The sequence below is a fragment of the Vulpes lagopus genome, chromosome 8 (genome assembly GCF_018345385.1).
Source record: "Vulpes lagopus strain Blue_001 chromosome 8, ASM1834538v1, whole genome shotgun sequence".
In the NCBI taxonomy this organism is placed as follows: Eukaryota; Metazoa; Chordata; class Mammalia; order Carnivora; family Canidae; genus Vulpes; species Vulpes lagopus.
In genome coordinates, this window is record NC_054831.1 from 96236714 (window position 1) to 96251699 (window position 14986).

A 14986-nucleotide genomic window follows, 5' to 3' on the forward strand; every position below is an offset into this window, starting at 1 on the left:
GGGTAAATCTTCAGTAGTGCAATTGCTGGGTCGAAGGGCAGCTCTATTTTTAACTCTTTGAGGAATCTCCACACCGTTTTCCAGAGTGGCTGCACCAGTTCACATTCCCACCAGCAGTGCAAGAGGGTTCTCCTTTCTCCACATCCTCTCCAACATTTGTTATTTCGTGTCTTGTTAATATTCACTATTCTCACTGGTGGGTATTGGTGTGAGGTGGCATCTCATTGTGGTTTTGATTTGTATTTCCCTGATGGCCAGTGATGCAGAACATTTTCTCATGTGCTTGTTGGCCACGTGTATGTCTTCTTTGGTGAAATTTCTGTTCATGTCTTTTGCCCATTTCATGATTGGATTGTTTCTTTGCTGTTGAGTTTAATAAGTTCTTTATAGACCTTGGATACTAGCCCTTTATCTGATAGGTCATTTGCAAATATCTTCTCCCATGTTATAGGATGTCTTTTAGTTTTGTTGACTGTTTCTTTTGCTGTGCAGAGGCTTTTTATCTTGATTAAGTCCCAGTAGTTCATTTTTGCTTTTGTTTCCCTTGCCTTCATAGATGTATCTTGCAAGAAGTTGCTGTGGCCAAGTTCAAAAAGGGTGTTGTCTGTGTTCTTCTCCAGGATTTTGATGGATTGTTGTCTCATATTTAGATCTTTCATCCATTTTGAGTTTATCTTAGTGTATGGTGTAAGAGAATGGTCCAGTTTCATTCTTCTGCATGTGGCTGTCCAATTTTCCCAGCACCATTTATTGAAGAGACTGTCCTTTTTCCAGTGGATAGTCTTTCCTGCTTTGTTGAATATTAGTTGACCATAGAGTTGAGGGCCCATTTCTGGGTTCTCTGTTCCATTGATCTATATGTCTGTTCTTGTGCCAGTACCACACTGTCTTGATAATCACAGCTTTGTAGTACAACCTGAAATCTGGTATTGTGATGCCCCCGGTTCTGGTTTTCTTTTTCAATATTCCCCCTGGCTATTCAGGGTCTTTTCTATTTCCACACAAATCTTAAGATTATTTGTTCCAACTCTCTGAAGAAAGTCCATGGTATTTTGATAGGGATTGCATTGAAGGTGTAAATTGCCCTGGCTAGCATAGACATTTTCCAGTATTAATTCCTCCAATCCATAAGCAAGGAATATTTTTCCATCTCTTTGTGTCTTCCTCGGCTTCTTTCAGAAATGTTCTGTAGTTTTTGGGGTATAGATCCTTTACCTCTTTGGTTAGGCTTATTCCTAGGTATCTTATGCCCAGAAATCAGTGGGATTTCTATACACTAACAATGAGACTGAAGAAAGAGAAATTAAGGAGTCAGTCCCATTTACAATTACACCCAAGATTTTTAGTTCTAAGTTGTTTTTACTTTCTGTAAATTCAAGATAGTATGATTTCCCAAATCTTCATAGCAAACACTCATAAAACATCAATCCAGTTATTGATCTTATCTAATATAAATTCAAATTAAAACTTAATACCATCTCTTTTATATTAACAACAACACAAAGTATGATGCTCTATGACATAAAGCTAAACATTAAAAAGGCAGATGCTTCCAGCTGAATTGTATCATTTCATAGGAGAAATTTATCTCAACCTGCACTGAGTTTCAGGCATGTACTGATGCAAGCACAGTGATAATGAGGACAAGATTATAATTCTGATTTCTGTCCACCCATCTTAGCTTCACTGGGAGCAACAGGTCTGCAAGCACAAAAGTTCCAGCAATCATTTCACAAAAAAGTGCCACTTTTAGAGAATGTCAAACCAAAGAAAGTGGAAGTTCCTCCAATTTACCAGTCCTATTGGAGGTGAGACTCCAGACAGCATATGGTCTACTGACCTGTGGGTCAATGACCTACACATAGACTCCTCGTTTCAGTACCGATATGCCATAAGAGGAAAGGACAAGGCATGAGATTTGGCTGCTGGGCTGTAGCTTGCTGATACTTATCCTAGACTGTTTCTGTATATGAACAAATCATGCTGGAAGAAAAGAGAGAGCCCTGTTTACAAACAGAGTGTCATTCATCAGGACCAGGAAAAGGGACCTAACTTTCCAAAAGCTTTCACAATAATATTTCCTTTATACATTTTAAAAATTTTATGCCACAGTCCAAAAAAGAAAATGAATATTAGAAAATGAATGCTTTACTAGACATTAAAAAATTCAACCCATATATTTAAATGCTATAGATCTGGAGCCTACTGATGGTTCTTATAGCCACTAATGAAGTCACCACTGTGACAATGGTACATAAAGGTAGGACTAACAAACATTTGACTATGGGATAGATATACTGTGTGCTCATTCACTGCTAAGAATTCTCAGAAAACCTATTAAAATAGATATTATATAAAATAAATAATGTTTTAAAATAGTGTCTATCAAATGCCTAAGATGCATTCATAATCAAAATCTTTAAAGGAAGCTAACTGAATTTTTGTGACAGATCTAATAGGAAGAAAAGAAACTATTTTTCTTATGACTTGAACTTCATGAATGTATGTTGCTATCTTAAAAAAGTATTTCTTTAAAATGCCACTCTAAGTTTTTCCTTTTTAATCAAGAAACTGCACTTTGCCTAAACATGATTTTAAATTATTCTATTTCATTCTATTCAGAATATTTCAATGAAAAATGAAAGTACAAAATGACTTTATAAGATACATGAGCTTTCAGACTGAAATAATAATCAGCATGAGGAAAGATAGGATATTCACAATGAATCAGAAAAATCTTGACTTCTGCAGCTAAACCTCAGACAGTAGCATTGGTAATTCCAGTCTCCCTCTGGGTGAGACATATTCAAGGAACAAGATTGCTATAACCAAAGAATGGACTATTCTGCAGTTGGAACAAAAAATGGTAGAGACATTGTCATTTTTTTGAGACATATCGGTACTACAAATGCCATAGACAGCTTTACAGTCTGATAGTGTCTGCGTGGGAGGCGTCTCCTTAGAAAACATCATCTTCCCAAGCAGATAAACACTAGATCATTGAAATAATTGAAGGAATTAGAATCTCATGAAAATTTAAAAGAATTCCAATGTCAGGAGTTACCTAACCCTGCCCTATCCCTGATGTCTTTTTGCACATGTGAGTCTGCCCACACACTGAGACCAATTTATGCTTTTGGTTGCAATAATGTTTGGAGTCTTTGACCTCAAGAAATTTGCAAACTGCCAAATTTCTCTCTTGCCTCTCTGACCCATACCTATGTGTCTAAAAATATTGTCCATATTCTGAGTCTCAATCTCCTTGATTCCTAGCCTATGTCCCCAGTTTCTACCCAACTCTCTAAGCTTCTATATATAGTTTGATTTGTAAGAATTTCCTGACCCTGCCTTTTTGCACATTGAACCCTGCTTATCATTGCCTCCAATCTTCATTTTCACTGTACATTCCCATGCTACTTTGATCCTTGGTCTCAAACTCCTATTTCTACCAAGGTCAACAGTCTTTGGCCAAAAACTTATCTTCTCTTAGGTCCACCTGTCCTTCCTAAAATGTAGTAACAATTTATTGAGTACTGCTGTGTATACTGTGTTTATTCATGTCTATGACTATGCACAAGTCTCACAAAAGTCTAGTCATGACTATGTTATGTTTTTCATTTTATAAGCAGCACATGAGAAGCCCAAACATACAGCAATTTGCTCTAAGTTACACCACTAAAAAAACATAGAAGGAGGTGACAGATCTATTTGTCTGGCAAGAAAATCATTCTCTGTGAGAGACTGTTACATGGGTGCCCCTCAATACATGTTACCACCTATCATACCTGTCCTTATGTTGTCTTTCCCGTGCTGATTCTTACTTAGCTATATAAGTTGCTTTAGCTAAAAAGACATTGGCAAACATGATACAAGCAAAGGCTTGATAAGCTCCCGGACACTGGTCAGGACTTGTTCATTAAAACATCTGCTCTTGAAGCCAAGTACATATAAAAACCCTGACCAGTTTGAGTCTGTCATGTGGCAAGGAAGCCCAAGCCCATAACATGTAGAAGCTATGGACATGAGCTTAGAGGTGCCAGGTATGTGAGTGAAGCTCTCTTGGACCTTCCAGCCCAGACCAGCTGTGGATGAAAGGCAGCCAAATAGTGATTTAACACTACATTGAGCAGAAGACTTTCTCAGGCAAGTCCTACCCATGAGAAATAATAAATTGTTTTAAGTCACAAAATCCAAACCAGATACTGTTGGGTTAGAAAATAAAATTATTACTCATTTTCAGCCCTTCAGATGGCAAAAGGTTCTCCGAATATGAAATAGTCTCTGATCAAATACAGAGAGCTGCTCTTAAAATGTGACCTCAGGATAATTATCAAATCAAGGATATGGCAGAAAGATATACCTTAATCTAAATTCTAAAATTTAGAATTTCTAAATTCCTTAAGGATGTTGCTCCCTAGCCTCTCAGCTCTCAGCCTGAAGCATAAAATTATATTAAAGATATTTGCGCAAGTATCTTTTACTTAATGGACTGGAATATAATTGACTACATGGGAAAACCACAAAGTTTTTAAAGGAAATGTACCATCTTGGACTAAAAGGGAAAGAGGCTGAACAAAATTAAAAGAGGCCTCCAAACTTTTACTGGTATAAAAAAGCCTGAGAAAGCTACTTAGCTGCAAATGTGGATCATTTCTTGTGAAAAAAGAAAGATAACTTAGAGGATAGAGCCAAGATCCACTGAGAGCAATGAACTAGAAAAATCACATACAAAGAACTGGATCTTCTGCAAGAAACATTTCTTGTCCTTAGATTCGAGGTAATTGGTAACACATTTATAGTTGGATTTCAGAATTGCTTTGAAACAATGAGTGCTATTTGCTCCCCATTTTCCCTTCTTTTCAGTGTCCACATCTATGGTCAGAGAAACATAATAGCTGTCTGTCTCATCATTGTGTGTTGCAGGGGGAGAGGAATACAGAGATTATTATATTAATCTCTTGATAGATCAAGTCTCTGGATCAAGAGAAGCTATATCTGAAGAGCCTCAGATATAGGTTCAGATATCTGATTTACATTATTTACTTCAGATATATCTGATTTATGTGATATGATCCTGGATCTACAATCTGAGAACTAAAGCTCTAATGCAATGAAACTTTCAGTGAAGGACATGAATTGCTTAGCTGAAGGGACACTGTGATGCTAGCTGACAAACATTCCTCTCCCCCCTGGGCACATATGCTGCTCTTCACACCATAAAATATCCTATTTTTCTTCCCCTGGACTATGAGCTAGATTTGTGACTTGCTTTGACCAAAAGAATGCAACACAATGATGCCTTGAGACTTCCTGTCTCTGGGAAGCCAGTTGGCATGGTATAAAGAAGATTGGGCTACACTACTGAATGATGAGAAACTACATTGAAAGTTGTATGGTGAAATTTATGTGGTACATTTACTAGGTCACAGTACCCAGATATTTGGTCAAACACATCTAGATATTGCTTTGGAGGTATTTTTCAGATGAAACTAATATTTCCTCAGTAGATCTTGAGTAAGGCTGATTACTAATCCTCCATAACTGAATGAGACTCATCCAGTCTGCTGAAGGCCTTAAAAAAGAAAATGAAAAAGAAAAAGGAAAAAAAAAAAGATTGAGGTCTCTGAAGGAGGAAAGAATTCTTCCAGCAGTCTACCTTCAGACTTGAGAGGCAATACCAAGTCCTCCCTAGGTCTCCAGACTGCAAGCCTACTCTACAGGTTTTAGACTTGCCATCCTCTATAATCATTTGAGCCAGTTCCTTAGAATCAATCTGTGTGTGTGTATATATGTGTGGAGTGTATGTATGTATATGTACACATCCTGTTAATTCTGTATCTCTGGAGAACACTACTATGTAGAGAGAAAGAGAGACCATACAGAGAAGCCATGAAGCAGCATGCATGTGGGTGAAGGCTACTTGGACTTTCTAGCTCAGCCCAGCCACCCATTGGATATAATATGAAGTTGATGCCACATGAAGTAGAAGAATCACCCAACCAATCCGTGCCCAAATTTCTGACTTAACAAATTGTGGGGAGAAAAATAAATTATTGTTTTAAGTCACTAGGTTTGGGGTTCATCACATAACATTAGGTAAATAAAACACATAACATTAGGTAAAAATAAAGAGTGGCTCTTTTTCCAGCCACTCACTCTCCTATCCTGGGCATGAACTTAGTCTTTCTCAGAGTTTCAGCTCTGAGGGCAGTCCAAGGGTAACTTGTAACTTGTTATCTGCCATCCTCCAACAGTGAAGCCACAATTTTATTCAGACCAATTATTTGGGATGATGTTTCATTCTATATCATGATCCTTGGGGTGTTGTTTAATAGGTAGACCAGCTACTTGGTGATCTTATAGTGTCGCCCTTCATTTAAAGTCCTATTTTAAAAAATAGTAAAGAGGGCTAAACCCAGACAAAGATACTCTAAGGGGAAAAAGAATCTCAATCCTCTTCTACAATAACCCATTGGCCCCTAGAGTCCCTGAATCACTATGAATTCAGAAATGGATTCATTGGAATGCAAGAAGGGCTGCCACAGGTGTCACCAAGTCACTCAATGACATGCAGCAAGAATAATTGGACACAGCTTTATAGCCCAAGAGAACAGTATTAGTGAATGGGCACAGCCACAGAAACCTTTGAGAATCTAAGAATAATGAGGATAATTAAATCCTGCCTATCTCTGAGAAAATGTCATGCTGTAGCTACCTTGAGACCCAGGCTCGGGGCACAAGCAGGGCTGTAACATGTGGCAAACAACAAGAGTGGATGCAGGGTGCTGTGCAAAACTGCCCAGAATAAAAATTCATTGTAATTTTGAGCATGTGATCCATCTGTCAATGCAGAAAAATAACACATTTGATAGTATGTTTATTTCTGTGAAGAGTACAAATTTTATACTCTCATTAGCACACCAAATGAAAGGCTGAAGTCACATTCCAAGTCAGTTTTTTGGAGCTCTGTGATAGATACAAGAGTACTAAATACACCAGGCATACTTGTTATTAACAATTCTGTAAGTCTAGACAGTCCTTCCACCTCCAACACTCTCACATCCCCCACCCCAAAAAGTAGCTGATTCTGTCTTTAATGTATTCTGGTGGTGGACCATTTCAAGTTCATCATTGAGAAGCACATACTAATGGTGAATATTGAATACTTTTGTGTAATTAATAGACCAAACATCTCTCCCCCTTTATCCCTGGAGCTGTATTAATGGCTGCTATCTTCCAGCTGTGGTTTTGTCAAAGATTCCAGTTTAGATATCTAAAGCCTGGATACAATAGCTTGAAAAAGTCATTATGGGACTGGTTTTGGCAGTTTCATTTTCCTTAAAAAGAGCTCCTTTTCCAAGACCAACTTAACTTAGAAGATGGAGTAAAACATTTCTTCAGACAGACACTTCTGCTATCTCCACTCCCCCTAGGTTCCCTCTAATCCTCTAAAAAACAATAAAGTCACCAGGTTTATTGAATTCCTATAACATGAAAAATATTGCAGTAGGAAAAATGGGAAATTAATTGAAGATATGGAGAGTGCCTAGACTCAAGAATTTTACAATCTTTTAGATAGGTCTTCAAAGTTCTTCTTTTAATGGTTATCTACTAAAAAAGTGTGCCAATCCACTATAGCTAGAACTTTCTGCCATACTTACTTATGGATTCTCTTCTGTTAAAGCAGAGATGCTCCTGAGAGCATTCCAGCTCTCTCAGAAGTCATCATGCCTTGTGATACCACAGCACCACATATGGCTGCAAAGATAACAGCATCCACCACAAGTGTGTTCCTTTTCCTGTGCTGGCCCCCCATTGCTATTTGGTAATTACTGATCTCCTCAAGTGACTCTATCATATGCCACATAGTGATTATTCCAATTTGTTCCATTTTCCTTAGGCTCTTTTGTTTCCCTGGTCCTCTAGCTAGTAAGGTATTTCTGTCCCAAGTGGAAACCACTAATTTAACATATCCTCCCTTTATCTCTTTCAAAAAAAAGTAATTCCTCATGTATCTTCAGCTCATTCCCTTTCCTCTGATGCTGATTTCTCCGTGCACCTGACCTGTGACCAGCTCAGAGACATTTACACTGCGTTGAATGTCCCTTTCTCTCTAGCACAGAGAGGCTGCATGGTGGAGGGGTTAAGAGCAAGTCCCTGGAGCTAAACCTTCTGTTTTTGTTTTTGTTTTTGTTTTTTTTAATCCTAACACCATTGCCTGTTTGTATGACTTTGGGCAAGTTATGTAACTTCCAGTGCCTTAGTCTCCTCACTCCAAATATAAATAATAATAGAAGTACTTCTCCCACAGGTGTGTTATGAAGATTAAATTAGTTAAAGCATTTAGCACACTGTCTGGTACATAGTAAGTATTCAAATATCATTAGCCATTACTTCCTTCAACTTTCCTTAAATTTTTTCTCTACCTCAGCCATTTTCTTAATTCTTACATGTCTGTAAGCAACTGTGCTTTTTGTCTTCATTACTTCAATGCCAATCTTCTTTTGAAAGAGTGGTTAATACAGCGAAACTTACTTCCTCACTCATTAACTCCTGGTAAATTCAGCTGCAGGCCCAGACCAATAATACCCTAGAATTTGTTCCAAAAAAAAAAAAAGAAAGAATTTGAGTTCCAGAGGCCTCCCTTTGTTCTTATTTTTTTTCTTTTCTCCATTGACCACTGCTCTTATTTTAAACATTTTTTCCCACTTCACCTGCATTACTCTAGATGCTTCTGATTTTCCTCTTACTTTCTAGACATTTTTTCTCTCGTTCTCTGGGCCTTTCCATCCTTCCACTCATAATTCAAGGTATTCTCTGAGATTTGGCTCTATTTTTCCTACATCTATGTTTCTCACACTGGGATGCATTGTAAGGCTGCTCAGTGACCCAAAGCATATCTACAGCCTCAGGAAGAACAAGGTATGTTTGACCATCTTGGGCCATCATTGTGTTGGTACACTTGGCTAAAGCACCCTTAGACATAAGAAAAATCCTACTATTCCAGGTCAGAAAATTTTTTTAACCTGCCAAATTAAACAAAACAAAACAAAGCAAAACAAAACAAAAAAACACAGGGCACCCCGGGTGGTTCAGCAGTTTAGTGCCACCTTCAGCCCAGGCCCTGATCCTGGAGACCAGGGATCCAGTCCCACGTTGGGCTCCCTGCATGGAGCCTGCTTCTCTCTCTGCCTGTGTCTCTGCCTCTCTCTCTCTCTCATGAATAAATAAAATCTTTTAAAAAAATAAAAAAACAAAAACCATGCACTGAATGATTGGAAAGTGTGGTACCTTACAGTTGTTGCAGAACCAAGTGTCTCTATCACTACAACCAAATCAAGGTGAATGTATGCACTGCCATGATCACAGATGACATAAATAACTCCTGACCCTAGGACTAATGCTTCTCTAAAAAAGTAGGTCATTTTTTGGGAAAAAAAAATTATTGTCTTTTTTAAACAAACTAGTGTGTTTGCTTAATATCATTTTAGATTAAGCACACACAAACACACACACCACCATTGGCTCCCATAAACTGATTAAACTTCCTACAACAAGTGTATTTGGACAAAGGTTCTATTTACAAATTTGAAACTATGTTTAGTTAAATATTCCCTTGAAGTTAGTCTGAAAACAGGAACAAGTCTAAGATTCTGACTTTAGAGAACTAAGTTCCACTCTCTATTTGTTTAAAATATATATTTATTTTAAATGATAATTTCAGTTGGAAATGCTGAGAAATGGTCCCAAACAGTAATGTTTGGAGCAAAGGATTATAAGTGATACAAATTCAAAAGATAACAAGGGAAATGCAGAATAATCTTGAAGCAGAGGGTATATCACAGGGAATTTGATAGCTCAAAACAACACAGCAATAGTCCCCCCCACCACAAGGGAACTCAAAGGGAGCACTGCAGCTGGTCACAAATTTGTAAGGTGTATTTTGATACTCATGTAAAATATAAGTTTTTAATCACTGTGGAGATGCAAATGAGCCTGACCTGATAGGCACTGAATGGAAAAATCCTGAGAAATAGCTCCATGAAAATATCTCATTGCATATATAATGTTTAAGACAATTTTGGAAACAGTTGAAAGTTAAAAAGCAAGAGAGAAATCCTGGCTTTGAGGAATGCTTAAAACACAATCAAACAGAGAAAAAAAATCACTTGAAGTATCATCAAAGCTAGCTTCAGAATCACTGTGGGAGGCACAGCTCCTGAGATGAGGGCCATTTGAGGGAGCAGGGTGGGGTGGGTTGAATCTGTTTTAACTCAAAAAGAGGCAATCAAGATGAGAAAGTGTATTTTTACATGGAAAGGTATTATTGAATAATCAAGAATCTGAAAATAAATTGGATTTTTACCTAATATCCTATAGGGTGAAAACTCAGAAATGAAAGATAGAATCACTTTATTAGTCATCTACACTGATAATGTAGTCTGTCAAAGCCTGTGACTTGCCAGGGTACTTGAAGGTAAAACTGGTGATAAAATTTTCAACAAGATAAAAGGATCTTAGTTAGCATGGTATTAAGTAGGAAAAAATGTTGGACTCAAATCTCTTAGGCAAAACTTTGAATCACTAGTATGCATCAAACACATGATGGCCCTGACTGCTTCAGCAACCAGTGATTTTATTCATTCATCAAAAAATAGAGGCAGGGATCCCTGGGTGGCTTAGTGGTTTAGCACCTGCCTTTGGCCCAGGGCGCGATCCTGGAGTCCCAGGATCGAGTCCCACGTCAGGCTCCTGGCATGGAGCCTGCTTCTCTCTCCTCCTGTGTCTCTGCCTCTCTCTCTCTCTCTCTCTATGCCTATAATAAATAAATAAATAAATAAATAAATAAATAAATAAATAAATAAATAAATAAATAAATAAATAAAATAATCTTTAAAAAATAGGGGCTCCTGGGTGGCTCATTTGGTTAAGTGCCTTCTGCTGGGGTCATGGTCTCAGGGTCCTGGGATCAAGCCCCACGTCGGTTCCCTGCTCAGCACAGAGTCTGCTTCTTGCTTCTCTCTCTCCCTCTGGTGCTCCCCCTACTTGTGCATGCTTTCTTTCTCTTTCCTCCAAATAAATAAATAAAAATCTTAAAAAAGTATTTTTGAGGCCAGTCAGGTGTTGCGGCCTGAGGTGTCCTCCCAACCCCTCCCACTCAGCTCCTCCAAAGGCAGACAATTCATCAAGGATTTTATATACAAGACCCAAAAGTTTGTTAACCAAGATGATGAATGCCAACATGGATGCAGTTGATGCTGAAAATCAAGTGGAACTGGAGGAAAAGGATGACTTATTAATCAAGTGTTGAAACTTCAATGTACTTGAAGATCTCTCTGCAAAAGTAGGTGCAGTTAAGGAAGAAAATCAGAAGTTAAAATCAGAAAACCAAGTTCTTGGACAATATGTAGAAAAACCTCATGTCAGCTTCTAATGTTTTTCAAACAACTAACACAAAAAGCAAAAGAAAGTAAGGGATTGATACCCCTTCTGTTTTATGGAATTGCTGGTGATCTATCTTTTTAAAAGCTGGATAGAGGGAAGCCTGGGTGGCTCAGCAGTTTTGTGCGGCCTTCAGCCCAGGGTGTGATCCTGGAGTCCCGGGATTGAGTCCCATGTTGGGCTCCCTGCATGGAGTCTGCTTCTCCCTCTGCCTGTGTCTTTGCCTCTCTCTCTGTCTGTCATGAATAAATAAAATCTTAAAAAATAGATAAATAAAATTTGAATAGATTCAAAAGTTATACTGCTTTTGTTTATGGTTTGATTGAATATTTATGAAGATAACATCAGATCTAGGCAAAATTAAGAGAATAGAAGATTTACATGAGTTTTTGTATTATATGTTAGTCTAGGACAACATGCAAATGTATCATAGAAACTTTATAATTAGAAATGCATTTATATATGAAACTTGGAAATGAATGTTTCAAAAAAGAAAAAAAGAAAAAAAGAAAATGAATGTTTTATCAAATTTGCTTTGATTTATAGGGTTAGCACTGACTTTATTCATTTATATATTTTTTAGCACTGCCTTTTATTATAGGCATAGTAAGAGATACAAGAAAATATCCACTGCATTGTGAAAAATGACCAAAATCATATACTGAATGCACAGCTTTCTATACTCTGTGCACCATTTTGCATTTTCTTCATTCACTTTTACCTTTCCATTTCCCTTCCCCTAAGGAAAAAATTGGCTTCACATTTGTACAAGTAATTTTAATAGTTAATCATCTGTGAGAGTAACCTGAGCTTGAATTGTTTAAAGTTAACCAAAGTAAGACACTTTCTCAGTTAGGGCTTGTCATAGTAATGAGATAGGATTGTTGGTTTCTCTTTAATCAATTGAAAACAGAGGCTATAAATATGAAGGTTTTTCTTTGCAACTGAATTGTCAGATTGGGAAGGTTTGTTGTCAAAAACTTCCTTTTGCATAAAATAACCCACTTGGTGTCTGAAAAAAATGAGCTCTAGTTATATGTTTGAAATAGAAAATCTTGAGAAAAATAGAAATAAGATGGGGAAAGTACTTGGCATACAGTAGTAAGCAACTCCAAATGTTTTTACTCCAGATTTATGTGATCCCTGGCACAGACTAGATCTTTTAGGGATATATATATGTGAAAGTAGATTAAATATGACTAAGCCTATGTCAACCACATCTAGAAGAGAACAGTTACAAAGAGTTTCGTCTCAAGGTTTATTTGTATTACCCAGCAAATCAACTTCTGGAAAACTGCTTTAGAGTGCACTATCAGAATCATGAACAAAATGGGCAAGTTTTACATGCATATTAACTGATATTCTCAGTATTTTCTCTCACTGCTCCTCCCAGAATTTTCAGTAACCTAATTATTTGATTTGCAGGGTATTTGTCACTGCTGTGCAGTTTCTAAAAATTTGGTTTGTTGATTCTATTTGGTAAGAAAATTGGTATCAGAAGAATGTTAAAATGTTAAATAGGAAAGGAGATTCACTAATATAGTTTGGTTATTAAATTTGGGCTATGTTTAATCATGAAATAATCTTATGTTTGTATTGGTAAGTATTGTATTGTATATGTAAGATTGGATGAATGACTTTAGCTGGATGAATATAATAGTAATATAATTTTTTTCAGAAAAAAAATATATACATATTTGAGCTCTCATTGCACCTAATGCTATCCTAGATCCTGGGGATTTCACCCTGGATAAAGTAGACATAGTTTTATCCTTAGAATATTTACATTTGCCAAGAAACTGCTTCAAAAATTTTTGTTTGTTTTATTTTCCTTGATTTTTCTCAGGGCATCCAACAACTTAGTAAAACTAGATAATTTTGCAAAATGCAGTATTTTTAATGTTCATTATTTTAAATAAAATTGTAATAAAATAAGAGAATAAGAAAGCTTATACTACCACTAGACGCATTCTTGCTCAAACAAACAAAAAACAGTATTCCTAGAGTTTTCTAATTCAACCATAAATTATTTCCTTGGGAATAAAAAAGGCATCATAATTTTTTAAAAATCCTAAGTATTATTAGTTCATTTATTTTTCCTACTTCTAACAAATTGGGTCACATGGGATTATGTATTGATCCAATTTCCCCCCAAAGTCTGAACATCCTCATTCAACCATTTTTAGGTAAAATTGCAGTGATGGTTTTCACAGAGTGTGACAAATTATAACATAGTATAGAAGTTTGGCTAGTTGAATGGAGATGTCAGAATGTGAATAATTTGAGACTCCCCTTCTTTACATGTGACAAAAATGACAGCATCAGTCTCAAAAAAGATCATTATTTGTATTTCTTAATTGAAAATTCCCTTTTTTACTATTTCCATGGGAGTATAAAAAACAAAAAACAAAAAAACAAAAAACCTAGCCAGTGGATCAGAAACTCTTTTTATCCCTTACTAGGCAAGTAGACAAGTGAGCCAACAACTCAGCAAGTAGATGAAGTCATTGAAATTTTTGGCAAGAATGGCCTGACAACATGGCATTATGTTTCCATTTGTGATTCTGGCTTGCTTCTCCTATGGGATTCCCTATATACAGCTCATTAGTGCCTTTAAAAATTATTTGAGTGCCCACATGTATTTGTGAATTTGCTTCCAAAGAATAAGGCAACACCAAGAAGAAAAAGTACAGATAAGCTAAACTCAGTGGATGTGATTTGCTATCTTTAATTCACTCCAATTCATATGTGAAAGTGATAAATTCAATGGATAAAATTTCAGGCCTTATCTTTTGGTTATCACTTTCCCTCAACGTCTACATGAATTCATGACTGATGAGTCATTCTCTTCAGCTGTTTTCCCAGTTTTTATTTCTGGCCCCTATACAACCCATTTTCCACACAGCAGGCAAAGAAATCATTTAAAAATCTCCATCAGATCATTAATCACCTTGTTTAAAGTCCTTGATATTTTGCTGGGGCATTTAAAACAAAATCTACTTTGTGGCACAGTCTGCCAGGCCTCTGCTCATTCTTTCAATTCATTTTGTACCATAATTCCCTAGACCTCTTTTTCTTCTCTGTAGTAGCTTCCTCATATCCAAAGGTCTTTACACGTGCAGTATTTTCCTCAGGTCACTTGTCCCCCAAGTGACCCCCCCCCCCAGCTTTAACTCAGCTGTATCCTCCTAGTTATTTAAAAGCTACTTTAACCATATCATCTCACCCCCCACCACTCTAAACTTCATGTTTTACTTCCATCATAGTACTTATTTTCTGAACTATCCTATTTTTTTTTAATTACTTGCCTGTAATCTGTTTCCCTCTCACTATACTGTAAGCTCCAAGACAGGCTTTATTTCAATCATAGGCATATCGCTAGTGTCTGAAATGGTGTCTAGTATAGACTGGGTACTCAGCAAAAAATTGTTGATTAAATAGATGAATATAGCAGAATCTTGCCCATTAATGAATGAATCAGGAAGAAATTTAAGCATGATTAGATAACAGAGTAGAATACAGATTCTACACATTTAAAAAATAA

General features: G+C 36.8%; 1 protein-coding gene and 1 pseudogene across 5 annotated transcripts in view; one reads left to right on the forward strand and one right to left on the reverse strand.

The window, feature by feature from the left end:
* The window catches only part of PDE4D (phosphodiesterase 4D), a 1379610-nt gene that overhangs the window by 943602 nt on the left and 421022 nt on the right, over window positions 1-14986 (reverse strand). The window lies entirely within an intron of this gene.
* Window positions 7728-11474, forward strand: LOC121496971 (annotated as a pseudogene).